At 43.7% G+C, this 13,052-nt stretch overlaps 1 protein-coding gene across 2 annotated transcripts in view; it reads right to left on the bottom strand.

Annotated features, from left to right (window-relative positions):
• The window catches only part of edar (ectodysplasin A receptor), a 105,233-nt gene that overhangs the window by 90,099 nt on the left and 2,082 nt on the right, over positions 1-13,052 (bottom strand). The window lies entirely within an intron of this gene.

The following is a 13,052-nucleotide window of genomic DNA, read 5'->3' as shown; positions in this document are numbered from 1 at the left end:
AGGACAAGCCTGGGCTGTTGGCTCGATACTCGACAATTATGTGCAAAATCTGCCAGGTTAGCAACAGTAACTAAGGGCCTTGTTAATAAAGCTGAATGTCCAAAAAAGCACTTATTATAGTTCTGGAAACCTTACACATGCAGAAGAAAAGAGGTACCCTCAGCCATGGTGACATTTTGAACTTAATGTGTCAAGCAAAGCAGCTTATAACAAAAAAAAGACAATAGTTTTACAAGTCAAATAAAATCATAAGGGCCTCATCTCGGGCCAACACAAAAGCACCAGTGAGAAACCCATGGAGTGCCTAAGGTGCCTTGCGCTTTTGTTTCCAGGTGCTACGTCTTGGTGCTGCCCCATCGCTTGGAGTGGCTTGTAAGACAGCCTGCTGACTCTGCTGTCCTGTTGGCCTGATGACCTTGGCAGTCGTCCTCTAGCCCGTGGAGCCTGTGCTGGCCCTGCCTGGGAGGGAGCTGCCAGTTCCACAGCTGGCATCTACCCAGTTGTCGCAGTCTCACCAGTTGACACAGTCACTGGGAAAGGGGTGGAGGAGCTGCTGCCCTCATCCAGAGCACCCTGAGAAGAGCTTGCAGAGACAACAGGCAGCTGCTGTGCTGACGTGAGGTTGCTTCGGATCTCCCTTCTCACCGTGGATGGATGGGCAACGAGTTGGGAAACCTAATGCCCACACCATCTCCCACACTGGCAGTGACCAGATGAGGTCAATGCGATGTGAGGGCTTGCTGGTCTGAGCGCATCCCCAGGAAGCCCTGACAGGTCTCCTGGAGGAGCCTCTCCACGAGAGTCGCCACTGTCTCTATGGAGGGCGCTTGGCGCTTGGACATGTGGCTCATTGCTACGATAAGCACCCATGTAGACTCCTCCACCATGGAGACCAAGCCAAGCATAGCCTCATGTATCTCCCCCAGATGCTCCCACACACCCAGCCGCATTTCCTGCAGCTGCTGCATCTTTGGCGACTCTAGAGGCTCATCATCAGGCACTGACTGAGCATGTGCCTGTCCCCTGCAGTCCTCCGACTGCTGGTGCCATGGGCACTCTCTGTCTCTGCCAACTCCTCCAGCAACTGTGAAGTGCTCTCACCACTGTGCCTCAGGACACTAGCTGATGTTGGATTCCCACCAAGGTGCTAATATCTGCGCTGGTGCCTGCCTCGCAGAAATGGTGTGACACCGCTGAGCCTTCAGACCCCTCAGGTGTGAGAGGGGGTCTCTGCTGCTCCTTGCTCCTCCTCCCAGCCCTGCTTCAATGATGCTGAAAGGAAGAACAAGGACAGTGGATCACTTAGCGTGGAGACAATGACAAAGTTCATTCCTGTCGCCCCGGCTCATTATGCGCTCAACCTTCCATAACCAATGGTCAAGCCATGTTGCAAAATTAAATCAATTAACATTCAGCAGTGCTTTGGCTGTTGGGAGAACAATGCTGACTTCCCTGTTGAGCATAAATACCTGGCCTTGGCACCCCAGCCTGGGCGGACCTGGGCGTGTGGTGCCTCTCCAAATCCAGGGCCTCCTGCTCGAACCAGCTAAGAATGGCGATCTGCGCCTGGTCGCCACCAGTTCTCACATGCTCTGCCGTGTTATGAGCATTCTTCTCCTGAAAATGAGAGATGAGCATTGATTATTGCAAATTGCACATGGACTCTCTTCGCACACGGCCCACCCTAACCAGAGTGGGACATATCTGGGCTCCAGTGCCTCCTCACCCCACTGCTGCCAAACACTCTCACAAAGATAAAAACAGAATTACCTGGAAAAACTCAGCAGGTCTGGCAGCATCGGCGGAGAAGAAAAGAGTTGACGTTTCGAGTCCTCATGACCCTTCGACAGAACTTGAGTTCGAGTCCAGGAAAGAGCTGAAATATAAGCTGGTTTAAGGCCAGCTTATATTTCAGCTCTTTCCTGGACTCGAACTCAAGTTCTGTCGAAGGGTCATGAGGACTCGAAACGTCAACTCTTTTCTTCTCCGCCGATGCTGCCAGACCTGCTGAGTTTTTCCAGGTAATTCTGTTTTTGTTTTGGATTTCCAGCATCCGCAGTTTTTTTGTTTTTTTTTACTCTCACAAAGATGCTCAGCCTGCACCACACCCCCCTACCCCCCACTTGAACACATGCTGCCTCCATTACATTAGGCACCACACAGTATATCCTTCCACAGCAAGGAAGCGCAAGCACATGGAGTGCAGAGCACAGCAGATGGTTCATTGCCACGCCACCTTGAAGCTCTGCTCTCAGCATTCAAACACTGTGTTTAGGTGCAGCTCCTCCAGGTTGCCCCCAAACCAGTCATGTGGGACTCAGTGTAACACATGCTGCGGGGTCAAAACACATCTATTCATCACCCTCTCAGGCTGACCTCAGCATGGGCTGTATCTGCTTGCCCGCCCAGCAAAGGACAAATGCCGTCAATGATTCAATGCAGTCACTACACTCAGACTGGGGGAAGGTTGGGGGGAAGCAGGAGGGTAAGCTGACCTGCTGGGTTATATGACCAATGCCAACATGGTACTTGCCCTGCCAAGTGCAACAAGTCATTGAAGCGCTTGTGACACTGGATCCAGGTGCGCCGCACCACGTCTTGGGAGCCTACCACCTCCGCCACCTCCTCCCAGGCACGTTTCGTCATGTGGGGGAGCCTCCTCCTCCCATCCTGGGGAACCAGTACCTCGCACCATACTTCTACCTCCTCGAGAAGGGCAGCAAGGCAGTCATCCAAGAAACGAGGGGTACACTGGCCCCCCGCCCTACCCTCCAGCCTGGCCTGCTCCGCTGGCCTACCCTCCGGACTGGCCTGCTCACCAGAAGGTGTGACCTTGCACTTGCCATTGTGAGCAGCCTAGAAAAGGCTGCCAGGCCTTCACTTAAACAGGCTGCCGGGTCGCCATTGGACCCTGCAATCTGTGCACGCCCGCTGCCACCTACCCACTCCCCCGACCCTCGGGAGTTGAGAAATACGCTGGGTGGGCCTTAATTGGTCTGCCCGCGTAAAATGGCAGCGCAGACCCGATTGTGGGCAGCGATCGGGTCCACCCTCACTCCTGCTCCCCAACCCCCACCCCAACCCCCACCCCAACCCCCTCCACCAACTGGAAAATTCAGGTTATGAGTATCCTACCGAAAATACTGCACTGAGTTACTATCTGAATTGCAGATTTTCTGTCAAAAGAATTTAGCCATTCCCAAACCAACAGAAGAATGCTCATAGGCCAATTCCACCCTAATTAGGATTAAAAGGTGAAATATTTTTCACTTTGTAATTATTATTTCGGAATAACTAATGTAAGAAATTATTTTTGACTGTTTCATCTGGATTTTTCAGATGATATCTCCATTTGGATTTTATTAGAAGTGCTCTCAGAACTTCATTTTGCAATTTTTTCAGTTTCTGAAATAGAATGCTTAATACTTGGAGCAGATTTCTGCATAAAACTCTGGAACCATTTAAGAGGGAGTAAGATGCTTTAAAAGGGGACTTTGAAAGGATGAACAAAGTAAGCAGTACGAGCTAGATAAGCAGAATGGCCTCTCTCTCCTGAAAAAAGTCTTTGTAAACCAAAAAAAACCTCCAAAAGTTTGTAATCTTGATGTTTTTTAAAGAACTAATAGAATTACTAGCAAAATAAATCCTGATAGCACGAACTACAAAATAATTTCTTGGAGATAATTGATTCCATCCATGGTTCTCTTGCTTTTCTTCCCATTATTTCTCCATTATTATTTAGAATCATAAGGCTAAGATTTCAGTAACAGTTTGACCAATCTCCTACTATAACTTTGGCAGACAATTGGTGAAATCCTGCTGAAATGGAGAAAAATCAGGAAAACTCTCATAGCAATTTTATCCCACCTAATTCTCTGGTAAAACAGAATGCTATTTGGCCCAAAAAACTTTGAAAGAGATATTCATTTAATCCCATTGTCCTCTCCTTTTCCTATATCTTTAAATGTTATTATTTTCAAATGGTTGTCCTATAACCTCTGCCTAAATAATTTTTTCATGAAAGAAAACAATACTTTATACATAAAATAGAACATTTATAGGAAGAAAAATGTCCTATTTTTATACATTTTAAGTTTATTTATATCTTTCCCTATGTAATCTAATATAATTATTTTGTTTAACTTTGTTTAGAAAAGCTAAAAGTTTCGAACCCGCTGAATGGATGGAATTTTATGCTGCCAGGATTTTACGGTCCCACTGAAGTCAGTGGAGTTTAAAATGGCTCGCCGCATTTTACAGTCTCGCCCCCATTGTGACCAGGCCGTAAAATTCTGCCCAACGTTGTGTTTGTTTCTATTTCAAACCTGGGCTCTGATTGGCTGAAAACCTCCTCCAAATGAGTTTCAATCACCTGAAGATGTCGCCAAAACAATCTTTCTGCAGTTGGGCACCATGGGCAATGGTCATCCTCTGATAGTTCACTCAAATTCCTATTATTTATGAGTGAGCCTTGACTGTGACTATTGGCAGACTCTTTGACCATTGAATACATTACAGCAGACCTCAATCCTGTCCTCACTTGATGTACACACACATAAATACCTCCAACAGATTTGCTGATCCTAACCAGTTTTCCCATCTTAACCTAGAGACACTGAGGTCAGCTATAATGCTCTTAATGCCATACTGGCTGAGATCTGTTAATTTCACAGGCAATTGGTCAAAATGGGGACATTCCAGATGAATCAGGAGAGGCCAGGTGAATTTTGATAGTATTTTCTTGACTGAAATAAAAGTAGTTCCGTTTTATTGACAAATTAAGAAACAACGCAGACAAAGTTCAACTTCAATAGGGTCACAAAATGAGTGGCAGCAGATTCATCATTATACACCCCATTCAATTTTCCTCTCCATTGACTGTGCTTCCTCATAAATCATTCTTTCCGGCTGGTAACCCAGTGTCTTTACTGGACCAGTCTGTCCATAATCAACTGGACTAGTCACATACTGTGGTAATCTGAGGTGCAATACACGTTTAAGAGAATGTGAGCAGATTGACCACATGACTGTATTACCCAACTGCTGTGTAGCGCAGGCTGCAATGTTAATGAGTGGTTTAGAATAGGGTCTGGCTGGAGAAGCACACATTGTGTTAGTGCTCTGTTACTTGTGTTAATAAACAGCATGTGCTTCATCTTATATTGGTCTCTGCATCTGCAGTATCTTGTTTACCAACTCACTCACCAGTAGAAAGGCATGCAATTGCATTCACTGAGCAAAGCAACCTGACAGAGGAGGAACACAACAACTGGCAACGAGGCAAAACATAACCAGTCGACGACACTAAAGAGAGCTGCGAAAATTCAAAGAAGTAAATCAGCCGTACCTTACAAGGCAATTGTGAGTACAGCCTTCATCATAGTCATTGAAGTTATCTCCTTCCAGTATGTCACAGTTTGACCATATCGAACCGTTTGATCAGGCCACTGATGTCTGGTCATATTATATTGAACGCCTCATATTCTTCTTTTAGGCCAACGACATATCGGGGGAGAGAAGAGGTGAATAATTCTCTTATCGATGTGTGGCAGTAAAATGTACAGCCCAATTTGTAGTCCAACAACACCCAATGCCCAGATTCCAAGAGTTGGCAAATCTTATGAAAAGCCATTTTTAGCCGAAAACCTCGGTAAGAATGCAGCGTTTTAAATTTAATTTGAGGTGTCCAGCCCCTGGAGAGATAGTCACTTGCTATGTAGCAGCCTTAAAACAACTGACAGAGCACAGTGAGTTCGGGATGTCAATTATTGACATGTTAAGAGACCGATTAGTATGTGGGATAAATGAAGACGCCATTCAAAAAAAGTTGTTGTCAGAATCGAATTTAGACTTCAGCATGGTGCTGGAGTTGGCCCTTGCAATGGAGAGTGCAGTCAGGGATTCAGAAGCAACCAAGGAAGCACAAAATGGCGCTATCCATTGTGTCAGGAGGAATGGGAATTGGGGGAAGACTCTCTGCTGGTAGAATCATACCTAGCATACAAGAAGATGGTTGTGGTTGTTGGAGGTCAGTCATCTCAGCTCCAGGACATCACTGCAGAAGTTCCACAGGGTAGTGTCCTTGGCCCAACCATTTTCAGCTGCTTCATCAATGACCTTCCTTCCACCATAAGGTCAGAAGTGGGGATGTTTGCTGAAGATTGCATAATGTTCAGCACCATTCGCGACTTCTCAGATACTGAAGCAGTCCATGTCCAAATGCAGCGAGACATGGACAGTATCCAGGCTTGGGCTGACTAGTGGGAAGTAACATTCGCGCCACACAAGTGTCAGGCAATGACCATCTCCAGCAAAAGAGAATCCAACCATTGCCCCTTGATGTTCATTGGCATTACCATCACTGAATCGCCCACTATCAACATCCTGGGGATATCACTGACAAGAAACTGATCTGGACTAGCCATATAAATACAATGGCTACAAGAGCAAGTCGGAGGCTAGGAATCATGTCACGAATAACTCACCTCCTGACTCCCCAAAGCCTGTCCACCATCTACAAGGCACAAGTCAGAATTGTGATGGAATACTCTCCACTTGTCTGGATGACTGCAGCTCCCACAACACTCAAGAAGCTCGACACCATTCAGGACAAAGCAGCCCGCTTGATTGGCACCACATCCACAAACATTCACTCCCTCCACCACCAACGCACAGTAGCAGCAGTATGAACCATTTACAAAATGCACTGCAGGAATTCACCAAGGCTCCTTTGATAGCACCTTCCAAACCCACGACCATTATCATCTAGAAGGATAAGGGTAGCATATAAATGGGAACACCAACACCTGGGAGCTCCCCCCCAAGTCACTAATTGTCCTGACTTGGAAATATATCACTGTTCCTTCACTGTCGCTGGATCAAAATTCTGGAACTCCCTTCCTAAAAGCCCTGTGGGTGTACTTACACCACATGAACTGCAGCGGTTCAAGAAGGCAGCTCACCACCACCTTCTCAAGGGTAACTAGGGATGGACAATAAATACTGGCCCAGCCAGTGAAGCCCACATCCCATGAATGAATTTTTAAAAAGCACCGGGTAGAAATGGCGCAGAAGCGCTGGGCTCCATGGAAAGGCAGGAAACAGCCACCATTAACCGACCAGCAAAAAGCAATGGTTTAACAGAAAAAACCCACAATAATAATGGCAGAGATAAAACCAGCCAGCCTGCAAGCAAACGACAATTTAAAAGAATCAAGTGTTTCTATTGCCATCATAATGGGCACATTATGTGATATTATAAAGACAGATTAAGTCAAAACTTTAAGCAAAAAGGTAGAAATTGTGAAATCCACACAATAAAGGAATCAGAAGAAACAGGGTCAGATATTTACTCATGACACAAATTAAAAATGGGTAAAACAGCCAATCTGCTTGACAGTGGAAGTCAACGGGAAACCCATCCGAATGGAGGTAGATACAAGAGCATCCACGACAGTTATAGGGGAACATATGTTCAAATATCTGATTGGAGGATACCACTCATTAAATCTGAAAATTTAGATGCTAAATTAAAGACATATACTGGTGAAGACATACCAGTAAGTGGTATATACAAGGTTCCAGTACAGTATGGAAATCAGTCTGTTAATTTAGCCCTGATATTAGTTACAGGGGAGGTCCAAGTCTACTTGATTGGAAATGGCTTAAAGGAATAAAACAAAAACAAAAATAGCTGTAAAAACTCAGCAGGTCAGACAGCATTTGCCACATTTCTATACTTCTTTAGCTCTGATGAAGGGTCATACAGACTCGAAAGGTTAACTGTGTTCCTCTCCGCAGATGCTGTCAGACCTGCTGAGTTTTTACGGCTATTTTTGTTTTTGTTTGAGATTTCCAGCATCCGCAGTATTTTGCTTTTATTAAAGGAATAAAGTTGGAGTGGACCGAGATTTTTCAACTCAGAATGAAAGATCTGTAAGAATTACTATAGAAATATGCCTCTGTGTTCAGGCAGAGCTTGGGAAGATTCAAGAGCTGCAAGCTAAAATCCACGTGGACCCTGGGGCCCAGGTTCATGAAGGCAAGGCCAGTCCCCTAAGCATTACAAGAAAAGATTGATGTTGAATTGGTTGGGAGTCTTACAACCTGTACAATTTTCCAAATGAGCAGCACCCATATTTCCAGTACTAAAGCCTGACCAGAGTGTGTGAATGTGCGGGGACTACAAGTTGACCATTAACAAAGTGGCCACACTTAACAGGCACCCTATACCGAAAATTGATGATTGTACTCCAAGCTGGCAGGAGGAACCGCATATACGAAACTTGACATTTGCCACGCTTACCAGCAAGCTGAGGTAGAGAAGACCTCTCAGGATTTTGTGACTATCAACACATATAGGGGGTTATACCATTTTACCAGGTTACCCTTCGGAGTCTCTTCGGCTTGTGCCATTTTCCAACAGACAATAAAAAATTTACTTCAAGACTTGCCCCATGTTATGGTTTATCTCGATGATGTCCTTGTAACAGAACTAACTCATGAAGAACACCTGGCTAGCTTGGAAGAGATATTGAAGAGTTTCCTACAAGCTGGAGTACATTTGAAGACAGAAAAGTGTATCTTCCAAGCAAAAGAAGTGGTTTACCTGGGTCATAGGGTTGACTCGCATGGCTTCCACCCAGTAGAAGATGAGGTGAGAGCTATTCGTGAGGCGCCAGCACTGAAAAATGCCATCAATCTCAAGTCCTTCTTGGGAATGATCAACTATTATGGCTGTTTTCTCCCAAATTTGTCAGCAGTACTGGCTCCATTATACGGGTTACTCAAGAAAAACCACAGGTGGACTTGGCAAGTTCCACAGCAACAGATTTTTATGACAGTAAAGCAGTTGCTACATTCACCGGCCCGGTTGGTACATTTCAACTCAAAGAAAGAATTAATTTTGACCTGAGATGCATCCCCTTACAGAGTAGGGGCAGTGCTCTCCCACCGGGTGGTGGATGGCTCTGAGTGACCCATTGGTTACATCTCAAGAGCACTCAGTGTGGCAGAATGATGATCATAAGACCATAAGACCATAAGACATAGGAGCAGAAATTAGGCCATTCGGCCCATGGAGTCTGCTCCGCCATTCAATCATGGCTGGTAAGTTTCTCAATCCCATTCTCCCGCCTTCTTCCCGTAACCTTTGATCCCCTTGCCAATGAAGAGCCTATCTATCTCTGTCTTAAGATACTCACAAATAGAGAAAGAATCCATTGTATTTGGTGTTAAGAAGTTCCACCAATACATCCAAGATTGCCACTTCACTACTAGGCTTGTTCAGGGAAGATAAGGCAACACCCCCAATTGTGTCAGCATGCATCCAAAGGTGGGCACTGATTCTAGCTGCTTACGAATATACTTTAATCCACCGGCCGGTAAGCCAGATTGTAAATGTTGAAGCACTGAGCCGATTACCTCTAAACAACAGCACCTTGATTGTCCCAATTTCTCAAGAACTTGTCTTATTATTAAACTTTCTGGATTCGTCACCAGTACATGCCAAATAAGAGACTGCAATCCAGTTTTGTCTCAGGTCAGCGAACAAGTCTTGCAGGGATGGTCTAATGAGTCAAAGTCTGACGAAATTAAGCCCTATTTTAATAGGGGATACAAGCTCACCTGCCAGGATGGCATCTTGCTGTGGGGAGTGAGAGTCATTGTGCCTCCAAGAGGAAGAAAGCCATTATTGACTGAATTGCATAGTGCTCACCCCGGCATCTCTAGAATGAAAATGTTGCTGCACAGCTACTTATGGTGGCCAGGGATGGATACAGAAATCGAAAACTTGGTGAAGAGCTGCCTGCAGTGCCAACAGGTACAGAAATTGCCCCCTTCTGCTCCGTTGCATCCCTGGGAGTGGCCAGAAAGCCATGGATTCACCTCCATGTTGGCTATGTGGGGCCTTTTTTGGGCACAATGTTCCTTTTGATTATAGATGCTCACTCAATGGATGGATGTATACGAGGTGAGGTCACCCAGATCTGCCGCCACCATAGACAGATTGGGTCAGAGTTTTGTGATGCACGGGCTACCAGAGATAATAATATCTGATAATTGAATGGCATTCCCCAGTGGGGAATTCCAAAGATTTGCAAGTCTCAATGGCATAACACATGTTAAGACCTTGCCATACCACCCTGCATCCAATGGTTTGACCAAAAGGGCAGTCCAGGCCTTCAAGTCCAGAATGAAAAAAACTGGATAGAGATTCTTTTGCAACTAGATTATCACGTTTTCTACTCAGCTATAGGAATACCGTCACACACGACCACCGGAATCGCTCCTGCAGAATTATTGATGAAGAGACGTCTCAGGACACGTTTGACTCTCATAAGGCCGGATTTAGGGGGATAGTAGAGAGAAGTCAAAAGGCCCAGAAAAATAGACACAATTACCACAGCTGTGAAAGAAACTTCACTGCTGGAGATACAGTTTTTGTAAAGAACTTTGGAGATGGGCCCAAATGGTTATCAGGTGAAGTGACTTCAGTGACAGGACCCCTTTCCGATGACATATTGGTCAAAGGTCGGATAATTAGGAGACAAGTAGGTCACCTCAGGAAAAGGGAAACAGATCTACAAGAATGATGCACCAAGCATTCGCATTGCAGGCTATGCCACATGTGGAAGGAACTCCACTTGGTTTGGAAGTGCCTGTAGGATCCGTTGAGCCTGAGAGAGTCAAAGAGACAAACTTAGAAGTTCCTACTGGAGAGCTTAGTGGACAGATGACTCCTGAGAGGGATGCCTCAGATAAACCATCCGAAGTCGTAGAACTATGACGTTCAACATGTTTGAAGAAGCCTTCAGATAGACTGAATTTGAAAGTAATTTATTTATGTAAATAGTTGATATATTGTAAAGATTGTAACTTGTACTTTTGAGTAAAGGGGATGTGGTAATCTGAGGTACTGTACACCTTTAAGAGAATGTGAGCAGATTGACCATGTGACTGTATTACCCAATTACTGTGCAGAGCAGGCTACAATGTTAATGAGTAGTTTAGAATAGGGTCTGGTTGGAGAAGCACACATGTGTTAGTGATCTGTTATTTGTGTTAATAAATAGCATGTGCCTTATCTTACATTGGTCTCTGCGTCTGCAGTATATTGTTTACCAACTCACTCACCTAGCACAACGGTATTCACTGAGCAAAGTGATCTGACAGAGAAGTAACATAACACATACATTGCTCCCTATGCATAATAGCATCCAACTTCATATTAAAACTGCCCTCAACACTTCCAAGTATTAAAGTTGTGGATCATGAGGAGAGAAGCATCACACTGAAAATTATGTTAAAGCTAATTTTAAGTTGCTTTAAATGGAGAAGAAAATACATATACCTGCTTTAGGTTGGCAAATTATTTTTGACATGGGCATTAATTAATTTGGGACAGTGATGTGTGCAAAGATGGAATACTGCACTGTTCAGTTTGGATAAAACTTGAAAAAAACGTCGGGGTCTTGCTTGTGAGAAACTACAGAGATAGCCTAAAGGAGTTTTGCATTATAGATTGTCCAAATAAACTACAGGAACAAATCTGCAAAAGAACAGGTATAATTTTACATTAATGAGGAAAGGTGTGTGCCGAATGCCAAATTCTCAGAGGTGCACACTAAGGGCAATGTTCAAATCATGTGACAGTGATACTGTTAAAAATGTCACTGCTTTGTTTCTGATGAAAGATAACTTTATACTATTTGACTAATTGGAATGCAATGATGCCTAAGACCTTGTGAAAGCTGTGTTTATTTGTGACTGTGGCTTGTCATCTACCCCAGAATAAGAGAATGATAAAAAATTTAACAAATGATGAACATGGCCACTCATTCATGGATGGAACAAACAAATTAGAATTCTGGGATTATGTTCAATGTTTTGGGGAACACATTTCTGCAGTTCTGTCAAAGATTTATTTTGACTGAAAAAGTCAACTTCAGTTTTACGAACATAGATTGCCAAAATTTGATGGTGTTTTAAGGATAACATATTCTGTGATATTTCCCTGTTTATCTATGAAAACTATATTAATAATTAAATATGAAAACTAAAATGATTGACTCTAACCAGCAAAAACAGCCAGAAATACCCAAAACTCCACTTCCCAAAATAAAGGCCTACTTTCTGTCCTCAGTATTTCAGGCTGCACAATGCCTGGCCCCCAATCAGCAGATTGCAATTTGAAGATTTAGCTTCACCTTTGTATACATCTGTATGCAGAACTTTGTTCAGGTGAATGATTCTACCTTGGGGATATACTTGAAAGATTGATTTTGGGAGAGAAATCTGAGGAAAAAAAACAGTCTCATGGAAATGGTTATCATGAGGCAACATTAAAGAAATCACAGAAATGTCTGTGATCCTGATTGTTCCACCCTCACAGCTAAGTGGGATGGATGCTCCACTGGGATCAATTGGAAATAATATGGGCAATAAAGGGCAAGGAAAGGTTTGTTTTCTTTCTAACGCACAAAGATTGTGCTGCTCTTCAACTCCTCCTACTCTTCAAAGTATAATACTAAAGATGCCTACAGGCAGATGTGTTGGGAATTCTGTAACTTCATTTCTGTGATTTTACTTTGCTTAGCTAGTCTAGACTATTCTTTTGATGGAAAGTCAACAGCTCCTGCTATAAATTGTATTTCACTTACTGCAGATGCTTCTATGAAGGATGATGAGTTAAATATGAATGTGAAGATTTCTTAATTTAGACTTATACAATTCAAATCGTGTTAAATATAACAAAAGAGTAATAAGCCAGTATTATATCTACGTCCTCATAATTATGTAGCTGTCGCTCTTGTTAAGGTAAAGTTTTCAAAAGCTGAAAGTACATGAAAAAAATTACTTGGTGTGAAGTTCTGAAAAGCAATCTTTTTAGAATATCTAATTACAGAGTTTTAAGGTACTAGGGGAATCTGTAAGGAACTTGCATTCAGTTTCTCGCTTTGTTTTAGTGTGGATCCAAGAAAAAGATTTTAAATGCTGAAAATCCCAGTGTAGGTTATAATAAATGCAAGTATAAAGTAGGTAACTTTATA

Source organism: Carcharodon carcharias, chromosome 11 (assembly GCF_017639515.1).
Source record: "Carcharodon carcharias isolate sCarCar2 chromosome 11, sCarCar2.pri, whole genome shotgun sequence".
Classification (NCBI taxonomy): Eukaryota; Metazoa; Chordata; class Chondrichthyes; order Lamniformes; family Lamnidae; genus Carcharodon; species Carcharodon carcharias.
The sequence above is the reverse complement of the archived record's forward strand: the minus strand, read 5'-3'. Positions and strand labels throughout refer to the sequence as shown.